Genomic DNA, 14,129 nt, shown 5'->3' with positions numbered 1-14,129 from the left:
AGAACGGTCAAGCTTCAAATCTCCTGGGGTTCCTTTTACTTCCAGTTGAAAACTGGGTTTATTTTTTATGATGAATTACTTATTAGAAAGCCTTAGTCTGAGCACTGGTGCTCAAGGCTGTTGAAACTGTTATATATTTGTGGAATTAATTTACTCTGGACTCAGGATGTCCCTTTTGTCACACTTGTGTGTTGAAAAGTGAAACTTGGGAGTCTGTTTCTGTTGTGCAGGCTATGAAATCCTCTCTTTAAAGTGTTGACAGGTTTCTTGTTCGAGCCAAGCAGTGCAATGATGTGAATTGGTGTCCCAGTGAACAGTTGGTCCTTACCCTGGTATTGGAGCACCTTGCAACTGGGAAAGTCTGTTCCTGCAGTAGGATGTATTCACACTCTCTGCGTGGAAAAGAAGCGGAGGCGTGGGCTGGACGGGCTGTGCTAGGGCTGCACAGAGCAAAGTGTGTTAAGCTCAAAGTACTGCCTTTGTGGTCTGTAGATGTGTACACATGCACACACAGTTGTTCAGAGTTGCAGATACCAACCTGATATCCTTCCTGATCGCAAGGATTAAAAACCAGTCCATTGGGTTCACTGCAGAGTACACACACAACCTGTAGATGCTCTGGACTACAACTCAGTGCTGCTTAGGCAAGTGATAGTTGAAGAATAAAACATTGGGAATTTTGGTGGGGGAGTAGCGGGGTTGGAAGTTAGCAAAGTTTGAGAATGTCCTTTCTTCTTGCTGAAGAAGAGGGTTTCACTTCACAGGGTTTCTCAATCCTTGCTAGCCTCCAGTGTCTGCTGAGGGATGGCTTTCACCATCAGGCATGATCTCCCAGGTAGAAATTTGGTAGCTGGCTTCTTGCGTGGTGGGTGGTTGAGATGTTACTGATACCCTGAGCACCTGAGTGCAGTGCGTGGTGTGCTGAGCTCTCTGCTGCTGTTGCAGGCAGTCTGTGTGAATTTGCTGTCTCAAATTGCCTGCCAGTTGTCTTTCCCTGGCCAGAGTTTCTGGCTAAGGGGAGGAAAAAGCTGCCGTGTAGCTGTGAAGGAGGTTGTCCGTCCTTCAGCTCTGTAACGAGTGGTTCAGCAGTGCCTTACTGGGTACCTTCCCTGCTAGGGGAGGTCTTCCCTAATTAAACCAGTTCTGTTGGGCAGGAGCCAACTTCTTGTGGAGGGTTTGCACTTCAGCCTTAAGGCGGTGACCTTACAGCTCTCTCCTGCCAGTGTCTGGCATGGTGGACAGGCTGGAGATGAAAGGTCAAGAGAAAATGAAGAGCCCTGCGCTCCGGTGTCAGTCTGATGCAGGTGCGTGCCGTGCCCAGAGGAGTTCACTTGCATTTCTTCTGAATTTGTCTCCGGGTTTTTTTCTTTGCTCAGGGAAGCTTTACGCCCTGGGGCTAGATTCACGCTGGGACAGAGAACTACAAACTGTCGGTGGTTGTGTGAGGAGGAGAGAATTGTTGCTGCTTTCTCTAGCTGCAACCTTGCCCAGAACGTGGGAGTGTAAAATAACAAAAGCATGGAAGCGGCTGGGCCGGGGCTTTGCTGTGGTGAGCTGCTTCCAGAGAAGGTGCAGCTCCGCATGAGGTGGGTAATGCAGCTCTCCCTCTTGGGGAGGTGGTAGTCCCTCATGAGCATGGTACCGTGCAGGTACTGTCTGAACCCTTCTCCACCTCACACCAGTGCTCTTCTGACTCATTGTATACAGACTTTTTTTCTCTGAAGCTGGGCCCAACGCTGGAGTCTTGCTGAACGGGTGAAACGGAGCTGTTGTCATCTCTGTGGGATGTAGGAGCAGGGTAGCTGCGATCCAGGAGGCTTGCTTACCAAACGTCAAGGTAGAAGAGGAAGAATATAGTTCAGAATGACAGTCCCAAGGTGGTAGCACCATCCCAAGGGAATGCAGACGCAGTTTAAGGGTTTGGAAGCAAATGGATCTCCCTCAGCTCTACTCCCATATCCCAGAGAGCTTTCCAAGATGCAGTCCATAGTCATCAGATCCAAACAAACGCGTGTTAGTTTGGAAGTGGTGGGTTTTTTTCCTTAGGAGCTTAGAGTAGCCCTGGACGACTTAGTCTGCACCCATGGGGATGAATGTGTTACTTATTGTTCATGACAAAGTTTAACTCATCTTAACGTTGGTGCTTTCCCTCGCTTTGAGGGGTGTGTCGAAGGCAGGAATCCGCAGCGACTGCTGGCAGCTGGCGTGGGGAGCTCTCCCGGTGTCTGCTCTGTGTCCCTTGGTTTCCTCTGGCTCTGCAATACGGCAGAACATCCTGTTCCCTGCTTGTGTTGTAAGCTGCCTACTTTTTTTAAGCTGTAGTAAATAGAACGTTGTAGGGTGAGATTAACCAAAATAAGGAGGTGTTGGCAAGTAACAAATAGGCATCCCTCCTTTCTTTAAAATCAAAAGTCTCTGTCTGTATAGATACATTAATAGCTTCAGTAGTACCCCAGGGGCATGGGGGGTTTTGTTTGGGGTTTTGGGGTTTTTTTTTTTTACATTATGGACAAGGGTGAATGGCTTTGCTGAGATGGGGGGAGTTGAATATGGACTGCTTGTTAAAGAGCAGGGGAAAAGGCACAGGTCAAAAAAGGAACAGGGGAGGTTGAGACAAGTTAGTTGTATTTGCATCTTCCTTTCCGAGATGCAGTGGCGGTGCTTTGTGCCCTGTCAGACCTCAGGAACATAGCTGGGGTGGGTTTTGAAGGGGTTGCGCTGCTCGGAATACCATCCACGTCCCCAAAGCGGCTGTGTAATTCTTGGCTGCAAACCTCAGCTTGAGCGTATGTGCATCTGAGCGAAGCCATCCCACAGGGTTAGTTTGACTGAAGCCATTCAAAGGGGCTTTCCCCTTTGAAAAGTGGTAATTTTATTACGGGTAAAATGAATGAGGTCTCTGGAGATGCCTAATTTATAACTTCCGCCTGGAGAGCTTCCCGCCGGCTGCGAGGCACGCTCCGGCGTTCCCCCGCCGAGCAGCCCCTGGAAGCCCAGACCTCCCCTCTTCGGGCTCTTCCCTAGGACGAGGGGTGCCTCCTGCGAGGCTTCCTCGCCTGGCGGCCTCTGCCCCTCATCCTCCTGCCCTGGGCAGCTGGGGCAAGCGGCACCTTCCTGCCAGACCCTCTTGAGCACCAGGGCTGGTCCTTAGGCGAAGCCCTGAGGTGATTTTCCTTTGGCACCTCGGCTCAAAGGCTCCTTAGTGAGGGAGGAGGGGAGGAGCGAAGAGCGTGTTTTTGGAGCAGATGGAGAATAATGGTGCCCCTGTCTGATACCGGCACTCGGAGCACTGACACAGGGAGCGGTTCAGCTCCTTACCTCGCACAGCCACGTATGCAGCGCACGGCAGGGAACCTGGCTCTGCGGTTCGTTCCATGGTGGAAACTTCATTGGCAGTGGGTTTTTCCTAAAAAAAAAAAAAAAAAAAAAAAAAAAAAAAAACCCAAACAAACAAAAAAACAAACAAAAAACAAACAAAAAAAATCCGATGTGAACTTTATTTTTACTTTCATTCTACTGTGTCACACAAATCTATCAGGTCCTGTCTCGATGCTGTCCCTAGGAAGCCTGTGTGTTGGAGGCTGCTGAGCTAGAATTAAAGAGCAAACGTCCTGCATTTAGTTTATTGCCTCAGGGGCTGTGTTTTGGCTTCAGTCACCTCTGCTTCCTCTCCCCTTCCTTCCCCACCTTTCCAAAAGAGGAAAAAATTCTGGCTGCATTGGGCGACAGGGGGGATGATGGCACCTGGCGGGGAGTCTCAGGGCTCGGGCTTTTTGCTGGGGGAAATGTGAACAGTTCTTGTAAGACAGAAGTGCACAGTGATGGGGCTCTGCCATTTGAGACTGGTCACCGCAGTGATCGGACTGAAGGTCTGCCTGGCCCGTACCCACTCTGGCAGTCCAGGTAATTCGGGCAAAAGGTACAAAAGAGGGATCCCCTGCAGAGCGGTTTTGCCCCAACACGCTCCCAGTTTCAAGCTGCGAGCAGTGCAGGGACTTCTGAGCCAAATGCTGCACGCAGTGTTGCACTTCGTAGACACATATAAACTACCTCTGGTGAATTTGTGTAATGGTGTTTTGAGTCCATTTGTCCTTCTGACCTTCACGACATCCTGTGGCAATATGTCCCACAACTTAATTATGTGTGGGTGAAAAAAGTGCTTCCTGTTTGCTTTCTAAATTGCCTGAAAGCATCCCTGGCTAATCCATCATCCTGATACCGCGGAAAGGTGAGTAATGGCCCTTGCTTTGGCTTGTCTATACTGCCTGCGAGTTTATAGACTTCTCTTCTGTCACCTGTCTCTGTTCCGGGCTGAAGCATCCGAGGTCTATTTAGCTCCTTACGTGGGAGCTGGTGGGTACCATACATCCTCCCTGACACTCAGCCCTGGACCTTTTCTAGCCCTATAGTGCCTTTTCTGAGGTGAATGTGTGCCAGAAGCTTTCTTCCTTTTGCTGAATCAAGAACATAAAAGAGCTGCTGCAGATTCCCAGGTGTGTGTTTTGGTGTCTAAAAACAGCGTTGGATGTTTATGACTGTATTCTCCATCCTCACGGGAGGAGATGACAGGCGTAGTGCTGTCGCTGTGACTGCACTGAGGTTTCCCCTGGGAGAGGGGAGGTGGGATCAAAGGGACTCACTGGTTTGTGCAGTTCACGTCCCAGCTTCAAAACTCTGTGCATTGTGTGTGTGATGGTCTTTTTTTGTACCTGAACTCCGCAGCTTGAATTCAAGAACGCTGATGAGACGTTTCATGCTGTTTCAAGTGAGGTGCCCTCATTTCTGGAAAACAGCACTTTCCAAGTAATTTGTGGATCTGGGTTTCTCTCCTGTGTGTTGTCTGGGTCTAGAGTGTCTGTGTCTCTCTCTGAGTGCACCTAAACCGCTTTTGTGGCCCCCTCAAGAAATGCTCTTTCACTTGTAGCGACAGATAGCAACATAAGCATCTCTTGGTTATATCGCGTTCCCCTACTAAGCTCTGCATAGGACTGCAGCAGCAGCTGACCCTAAGGTTTGCTATAGACATCGAGACACTTGCTGGAAGTTAGTGCCGAGAGAAGATGATCCCATCAGGAAATATGTCGGATCTTTCCCACATTTCCTGCATGCTCGCAAGTCCCCACGCACACGCAGAGGGCAAGGAGCTGGGCTGAGCTCGGGCCAGCTGGCTCCTGCGCTTGGACTCTGCCCTCCTGCATGGACTCCTCTCCAGGAGCTGGTTTTCTCTCTGCCTGCTACCTTTCCTTCGCTTATCGCTGCCATACAGTCCTTGCCAGACAGCACAGGGTCTGACGGTGTCCAGAGCTCTGCTGACTTGCAGCCTCTGCCAGTGACCCACGCGCTGCTCCCCTTTTCCTGCCGTGAGGCAGCACGTGGGGTGAAGCGATGGGTGGGTACCAGAGGGACGTTATCATTCACAGGAGAGCAGAGGCCCCACGATCGCCCGACGTGTCTGCTGGTGCTTCCTGCTGCCTCCAGCCCGCGTTGCAGCCTCCCGTTCTTCCTCAGCTTTCCTGTCCCCGGTGAGGAGGGGACGCTTGGGAGGGACATCGGGGAACCCAGCCCTTCCTCAAGAGACACGTGTTCTCCACCGAGCAGGAGCAGGAAAGAAATGTTTGGCTGCCTTGTCAAGTCCATAGCTCTAATTCTTTTGCTATGTTTCTGAATGTTAAAATACAACCTCTCTGCTTCCAGGGCAGGCAATGGGGCTGCGCTTCTGTGGCATAAACCAGTGTGTCATATGCAGGTACGTGGTGAGGAACGGCAGCATGAAGTGCTGCAGGTGTCCAGTCCTGCCCCCAGACACTTGCTGAGGCCAGAAAAACAACCACAAATGAGTGAGGAAAGAGTCATAGCAGAGAAAAGTTGGTTTGGGTTGGGGTTTTTTTTTTTTTTGTGCCTGCCCTGTCCCCTTTACGCATCCCCCAGGTCCCGTTCCTTTCCCAGGAGGCCACCAGCGTTTGGTGCCAATATCGAGCATGAAAGTAGGGACCGCTCAGCTCCCAAGCAAAGCTGGAGCCAGCGAAGCATGTCGCTCGGTGCCCGTCCCGTCTTCGAGGTGCTGGGAGCGAGGGGAGAGCAGCAGATGGCACTCGAGCATTAGCGGAGCATCGCGCCGCCGACAGCCGATCAGCAAGTCTGAATTATTTTTGCCTGAACAGTGCAAGAGAAGGGTAGCTGTTCAGGCTCTCAGTCCTTGAAGGAAGACGTATAATCTTGAGCCATAAGATGCATCTATAGGACCTTGATTTACATGCTTTGGATGTTCCTCTCTGCTCGCAGGTCCAGATTGTATCTCTGCTTGTGCAGATTTGTCCTTACGCAGTGTCTGGACTTGAGTTGATAAAGAAAAAGTGTTACTTTTCACTTGCAGAGACTGACCCCTAATTTGCCTGGATTTTTTTTTTTCTATGATTGTGGCGTGCCTTTCCACACAGAGCTACCCCACTGCACAGAAGCAAGATTTTTTTTTTTCATATCAGATAATTTTTCTTCCTCCTAGCCAAAATGAAGCGAGCGCATTGTGCTCGCACTGAAAAATGGACTTGTAGATGTGGATACTGAAAAACACAGTTCGGTGTGCCTTTTACAAAGAGACAACAGCCGGACAAGTACAAATGAGTCAGGAAAAAATGTTCCTGTTGAGATGCTGCAAAGATAGTACATGAAGGTGTTTTTATTTTGTTTAATTAGCAGACAATTCAAGCCTTATTTTCATATTTCTGAGCCCATTTGTATTTTAGAGACAGATCGCAACCTGAACGTATATCATTCCTCTGACAGAGACAAACCCGGCACTTTGAGGACCCTTTTGGTACGCGAAGGATGCTGTATATCACGACTGTAATCTTACTTTGTTTTTTAAGACCCGACAAAAATAATTCAAACCTGTTCTCACCACTGAGGGAGAAGGAAGGAAGGACTCATAGGAGCCAAGTTCTGCCTCTCCTGGTTTTCCTGAGGAGCCCCGTGCTCGGGCACCGCAAGCCGGGCAGGACTGCTGCCTGCCACGGGCAATGCTGCCTGTGAGTCGAGCAGCACGGTGCTGCCCCAGGTAAGCAGAGGGAAAGTTGTCCTTAGAGCCCCGTCATACAAACGAAGGCTCAGACGTGGCCGGTATAACGTCCTGTGGAGCAAATGAAGTCAGCGGTGCTGTGCTGGCTTGTCCCAGCTGCTGCCTCAGCCCAGGATTTTAAATGCATGTTGCATATTGACTGTAACTGTGGTCTTTTTTGTATTTGGAAGTATATCTTGGCACCTGATAAAAACAGTGTGATCCCAGGGCCCTCTCCTTTTCCTTTTCTTCCTCCTCCCGAAGGCAGCGAGCGCTGCGTAGATCTGCCTGGACAGACCTTGTGAGCTTTGTGTTAACAGGCGCAGAGTGTGGCAAACTGGTGGATAAACCATCTTGCAAAATAAGAAGTCTGGCCCTTGCGCAGATCGGAGTCAGAAGTTGGGAACCTGTGGTGATGTTCGTGCAGACACGTGTATTTGAGGGCTCTTTTTACCTCCCGTAGTGCTCTATGCTGCTCCACTCCCCATGAGTTTCTTTTTTTCCTCCCTTAGTTGCCTTTGCCTAATGTAAACTCGATACCTGAGCTGTTGTGTTCCCAGTGATGCTTTTGAAGCCTCTGGGATGGGGGCTCACGGTGTGCGCTGGGCATGCACGGAGGTCCCCTGGCTCCTCTCGGTCCCGCAGGGGACGGTCCCCTCAGCCTCCCGGTGCTGTTGTTGCCACTTGCAGGGCTGCCACCACACCGCAGGGCTGGCGGTTTGCAAGGCCAGCTGAGCTTTCCAGCACACAAGCCCCAACCGCAGATTCAGACCACGCTCATCCTCCTCTGGACCCTTGGGAGACTTGCCGGCGGCAGCTGAGATGGGGCGAGACCCCTGCCGCGTACCCCGGTCTGTGCCCGGCTCTGCCGCTCGCTCGGGTTTTGCCCTCGCGCAAGGCGCCTGGGATGGGTTTGCCCGGGAAGCGTGAGGAAGCACTTGCCCCATTGTCTGCTGAACATCCCAGCCTCGGGCCGTATGTCCCTGGACCCCCCCCTTATTGGAAACGGGGAGAAAAAACCTACTTCTGAGCCCCAGCTCTATCGTGTGGGGGACCCATATAAATACATGGATTTTTGTTAGCAGCTTGACCTCTTGGGCAGTGTTCTTGCTCTGCACTGAAGAGGTGCCCTCTTTCTTCCACTTGCCTGACTCCTGTGTAATAGAAGGGCTAAATGCTTATTACTTCTTTGTAGCCTTTTCCAGTTACCAATCAAAAGTGTCTGGTTTGGGGTTTTGTTTTGTTTCTTTGTTGCTGTGACTATGCAGGATGCTCTATCTCGCTGTAATTATGGTTCCATCATTGTCTTGGCATGAAAACATCTGCTGTCTCCCTGCAATCTCCACTTCTCCTATTTCTTTTGAGAATTTCATGGATCATGATGACCTTCTATTTTCCATAACATCTCGTGCATCTCGGCGTACACAGCTGTTTCTCTTGCGTTCCCCTGTCTCTCCATCTACCTCTTGTTTTCCTATCAGCATCTCCAATGCATTCAGAATTTCAGCTCATCTGCTTATCAAATCAATATCTCCCCTGCGTCGCAACCGCTGTAAACACAGTACCTTTGCACCTAACCGCCCGGGCTGTTTTCTCCTCTGAGCGCAATTCACCTTCCAGCTCGCATCTAAAGTCTTTGTTCTTCTCATTTAACGTTTTAAAGTTAATTTTCTCAGCCTTTTTGTTTTGATTATGTTGTACTCTCTGGCTGTCTGGGTTTGAGGTCCGTCCGCGCCGCCGCTCCTCCCGAGCGGGCGGGCAGCGATGTGCCGCAGGATGGATGGAGGATGTTGCCATTCAAGGTGAAGTTGCTGCTGGCTGCTAGTGACAAACTACAGCAAAGTTCGAGCGTGGCGAGGAGAGGAGCTGTGCTGCGAGCGGGGCCGGTACCGCTCAGCAGAGGCAGTGAAGGGCCTGGAGAAATATGGGTTCGAGTGCTGGTTTTGTGTGACCTTGTTTAAAGAGCATGGGGTCCACGAGGACGATGAACAGAGATACTTCAGTTTTTATTCCATTCTGGCACCTTTTATTACTAGGACTTTACCGGTATGCCTATTCTCTTAAAAAACATCAATAAAAAAATCAGTCCTATATCTGCTGCAGATGGACTAATAAAACTCTCGAGTATGACAGGACCTTAAATCTCTTTGCTTTGTTCCCCATCTGTAAAACGTGCATCCCAGTTCTCCGCCTCCCGCTCCTGTGTCTCGCCTGCCTGCCTGCCGTGCTCCCGACGGCAGGACCCCCCATCCCGCTGCTCCTCCGTACGGCTCCCGGCACAGCAGCCACCCGGCCTGGCCCAGGGCACTAGATGATGCTGTAGCAAAACTAATCCTGAGAATATTAAAGGCGCATGGTTTTTTATTTATTTTATTCACCCTCAACCCATGGTCCTTATACATCCGCGGTAGGAACGTCCTATTCTTGAAAGGCTTTGCAGAAGTTTGGCACCTGAAGGTGCGACTGAGAAATGGCTCTTGACACGTTGACAGAGAAGAGGGGTGTTGGTAGAGAGCAGAAAGCAGGGTGGAGATTAATGAATCATGCAATAAGTTCTTAGATGGACAGAAACAACGCTGTGCATACATCATAGTTTTTTCCTCTTCCAGGAGTATAGCTGTTTATGCAGAGATGGCTTGCGTACTTTTTTATACAGATATGCGTTATATGTGGCTACTTGTATATAAGTAAGGCTGTGAAATCATAGATTAAGGGATCTGTTCATCCAAAGAGTTATGTGGCTGTCAGAGTGCATCAGGACTACCTGATTCGGGAGGAAAAACGCTCCTATGAAGATGCGAAGCAACGTGTTTGGTAAGGATTCAGCACTCTGCGTCCTTGCCCAGGCAAAGCTGCCAGAGCGTTACCGACGGTCTTAGCAAGTCCTGGCAAAACTGACCGGCTGCTCGTAGGAAAGTGTGTAACGGGAACAGTTATATGACTTAAGGGTGGGATTTGGGTGGTCAGCCCAAATGCTGAGAGGGCAGTTTAACCAGCTGCCCAACGTCCTGCAGGAGTCTTTGCTCCTTTCTCTCATGCAAGGTACTGGGTTAGGCACAGGTAGGACAAGTCCTACAAATCCCACATTCAGTTGGGAGCCAGGTTACCTGTGCAGTGTCCGATGCTTCATCCTACCTTCGGTTTTGCTCTTGAACCAGCTAAACGGCTCCCGTGGAAGCGGGCGCCTGCGTGGCAGGACGGCTGTGCTCGCACGGACCCGGCTGGAATTACCTGTAAGCAGGCGGAGCTGCAAGAGCCTTTGGACGGAGGGATGCTGCGGTGCGGGTGGCACCTCCGGTCCTTCGGCTGGTTAACACCAGCCAGCGTGTGACACGGGACGCTGGTCGGCTTGCTGGCAAAACCAGGTATCTTCCACAAAGAAAGTGCTGGAGCTGGTTTCTGCCCTCACCTCCGCCACGGCTGTGCTATCTGTTTCTTACGCAAATCGCTTAGCCGCTCTGTGCCTCTGTTAAACGGGTGCAATGATAGCAGGCACCTTTTGCTGGTGCTTTTGTCTCCGTAAAGGGAAAAATGCTGCAGGAAAGCACAGCAGCAGCCTCGCTCCAAAACGGGGGCTCAGGTGTTGGGCCAAGTGTTGATCTGGAATGGGCCAAACCAGAGCAAAACAAATGGAAACCGAACAGGGGATAAACGTTATAGGAAATAATCTCTGTCACTTAATGTACTCCAGTGACTTTGAAATAATTGGCTATTTCCTGGGCATATCCAGATGAGCTAAACAGTGCTCTCCCTGCTTCCTTTCGTATACTTGTGATCTTTCAGAGACCTGATTGTCCACTTCTCCCTCCCCCTTTGCCTCTTGGGTCCCCCCTCCCCCAGATTTCTACTGGAGTTTGTGTTTTTCCCCCCACAACATCTCTGAAGAATCACAAATGTGTAATATGTGTCCCAACGCTTGTATTTTAATAGCGTGAAGCAAACCACATCAGCACAGGCAATTTCACATTCAACACATTATTGCTATTTAAAGCGCAGAGGTATAAAAATGATTGGCAATCCAGCTCTCCCAGAAATCGCAGGCTGCTGCTGGCTGCCAGATTGTGATTTTTTAATATTGGCTGCTCTGTGCAGTCGTTCCCTCACCTTTGACTTGCAGATTTCCCAATGTCGAAATAGCAAAATCATTTTTGGTTGTAACTGGCGCATTGCTTGCTGCTGAAAAGAAGTAATTATCATTAAATATATACATGTGTGTATATATGCAGACACATCCATACATACCGGGCTGAGTCGCTGGTCAGTTTTTCCAGCTGAGCAACCCTTTGCATTTCCCCAGCTTTGCAAATATGTTTTACCTGAGCTTCTGGGTTTCGGAGGGGAGTCGGGGGTGGATGGGCAGGTGAGATATTGTTTTGTGTCTCTGCTATCATTATGGAAGAGGGAGGGCAAGCGGGCTTCTTCCCGGAGATGGTGATATATGAGGGCTCGTGATTTTCTTTTTCTCAGGGCTGTAATAGAGATCTCTCACTGAGCCGAAAGGTGTTAGTTGTGTCAGTGCTGTTTACGTAAATATGTTGCTCTGGGTTAATGTACAGTGCGATGAAAGATTAGACCTTTATGAATTTCTGTTTAAGGCAACCTTACCCTGGTTACATTTAAGTATGAAGTGACAAAAAAATAGCCATTCTTACATGAAAATAAGACTTTGTCTTTACTGGAAATAATGGTGCTGGAGTTTTTTTATATATGCCATATAAAATCTAGTGAATACAACATAGGTGGGTAGTTCTTCTCCTGATGTGGCTTTCGGAGGTCTCTGCTCCATGCCCTGCCACAGTGTCCTGTAGCTGCTTAGATGAAGGAAGGCAGGAACATCCTCATCCTCACCTCTGCTCAAGGAGCTTTGCAGGGAGAGGGAGCCACTGCAGTCTGCTGGGGCAGATAGCGGAGCTCTCGGGCACACCTCGTCCTTTCACGCTGCCGTCTTCCTCGGGCAGACCGATGGTAACGCGGGGGAAGAGCTGGTTGCGGTGGCGTGGTCCAGGCTGGGAGGAGGGCAATGCCGTGGGGAAGGCGACGGCACACCTCTGGCAGGGACGGGTCTGCCAGGTCGGCTTTGCTGGGGGTCGGCAATGTGGTGCAGGAACGACAGGGCTTCTGCCTCCCTTTCCATCGCAGCAGGATCAAACCTCTGCTCTTCACCGGGAAGATTTGCCTGAAGAGCGGTGTTGCTCCAGTCCTGGTGACTTTCCCGGGGTGCCTGTGGAGGGAAGTCCCTGCCTCCCACGAGCAGTTTCCTTGCAGCAGCCACGCTCGCTGCCCGGCGGGGATGTCTGCCGCCGGCAGAGCTGCAATGGAGCTAACTCACTTAGCACAGTGACATTAAACAGCGGCCTTTCTCTTTTCTAAAAATACCTTTTCCCTCCTGTTCCCCACAAGCAGCAGAGGAGACAGTGAGCTGAATCCGCCGGCTCCAGGGGGGATTTACTCACCCGCTGCCAAAGCCCCGTCCGTGCCCGTGGCTCTCAGTTCCCAAACACCTCGCCGTCCCTCTCTGCGCTGGGCCATGCTTGCCGGAGCCATTCGTGCTGTGGTTAACAGCGCTGGGACACACGAGTGGCTCCTGCCCTGCACCCCTCACCCCGAGTTGCCTTTTCGGGGCTGGGTGAGCTCTTCCCCGCTTGCTGCCGGCCCCGGCACCTCTGCACGTTGCAGTGCCGGTTGCTGTCTTAATGCTAGCTATGCTGGTCTTGTTAAACCAATTAATTGTTGGTGTGACCAGAGCTGTTGCGTGTGCGCTCTGACTTGCCGGCAGTGCTCGGGGCTTGTCTGCCGGGGCGGTGAAGCAGGCAGGGTGTGCGGCTGGGGCTCACCGTCGAGGGCTGTGCCGGGGCTGCGGGGAGAGCTGCGAGCTCCGATGGGCTTCTGAGCCAGGAAAGGGGAAATCTATTTGGGCGATCTTGGAGAAATCTTGGTATCTTGCAAAGATGCGGACCGTGCAAAGCCCTGGCAAAAGGTTGCCTTTGGAGGCGAGGGCAGGGTCAGCCAGGGAGCCGGGGGCAGCACTTTGTTACCATATTTACTCTTCCACTGGCCCAACATGAAGCATTTGGCTCTCCTCCACTTGCAGAAGGGATTAGCTACTTCATAACATCCAGACAAGATAATCTCTCCAGTTTTGCCTGGAAGAAGTCCCTGACAAAGAGCAGCAAACCTACAATAATGCCAGATGAAACAGTAATTGAGTTTGCCTTCTTATTACTTTCTCAGCTAAGTTTGTGTTGGTTTTAATTTTATTTTTTTGTTGTTGTTGATATGGAACAGCTAAATAGTGTCCCTGTATTGATTCAAACCAGCAGTGTTATATCTATGGTAAACCGCAGCAATACAAGGAGGTGAGCAAAAAGGGGAGAGAGGAGTAACTGTAAAAAGTTTTTAAAACTTCCATGCATTTTAAAAAAAGAAAAGACTTTAAAAGAGAGAAAGCTTTGATAATTGTTACTGCCCATCACTTGCTCCTTTGAGTGACTTGTATTAACAGTGGGATTGTAATCATACTTGTGTCAAACAGATGCATGGGGCTGTCACACGGCGATGCCAAACAGGGAAGGGACATGCCGCAGTCCTCGTGCCGGTGCAGAAGCCCTTTGCTGCCCAGAGCCTCTCGGCTGCGTGGTGAGAGGTAGCCCCGGTGCAGGAAAGTGGAGGAATAACGCTTGAGACGGGAAGGAGGGGAGTCAGCAAGGTAAAATGTGGCTTCCCTGATGCCTCTCAGCATTTAAAAGGCAGCACCTGAAACAGAATTGAGGACTTCAGCCTCTAGACTATTGTTCCTCTCCTTCACGTGGCATTTCCAGGACTCTTTTCTCCAGCCCTGATGTGACAATACAGTAAATCTGGATGGAAAGTGCTCAGATATAAACTCATCATCCTGAGCCACCATGTATTCAAAATATTTTGAAGGGTCCATTATGTATCAGATGGCTTTCTGTTTTATGTCAGGCTGGGTACCATCCATCCCTGTGCTGCTCTAACTGTGTGTGTGTGGTGTGCTCCGACCACGGGAAAATCGATGCGAAGAGAAATGGATTGGCACAGACCTGCCAAAATCCCT

This window comes from Gymnogyps californianus, chromosome 20 (assembly GCF_018139145.2).
Source record: "Gymnogyps californianus isolate 813 chromosome 20, ASM1813914v2, whole genome shotgun sequence".
In the NCBI taxonomy this organism is placed as follows: domain Eukaryota; kingdom Metazoa; phylum Chordata; class Aves; order Accipitriformes; family Cathartidae; genus Gymnogyps; species Gymnogyps californianus.
The sequence above is the reverse complement of the archived record's forward strand: the minus strand, read 5'-3'. Positions refer to the sequence as shown.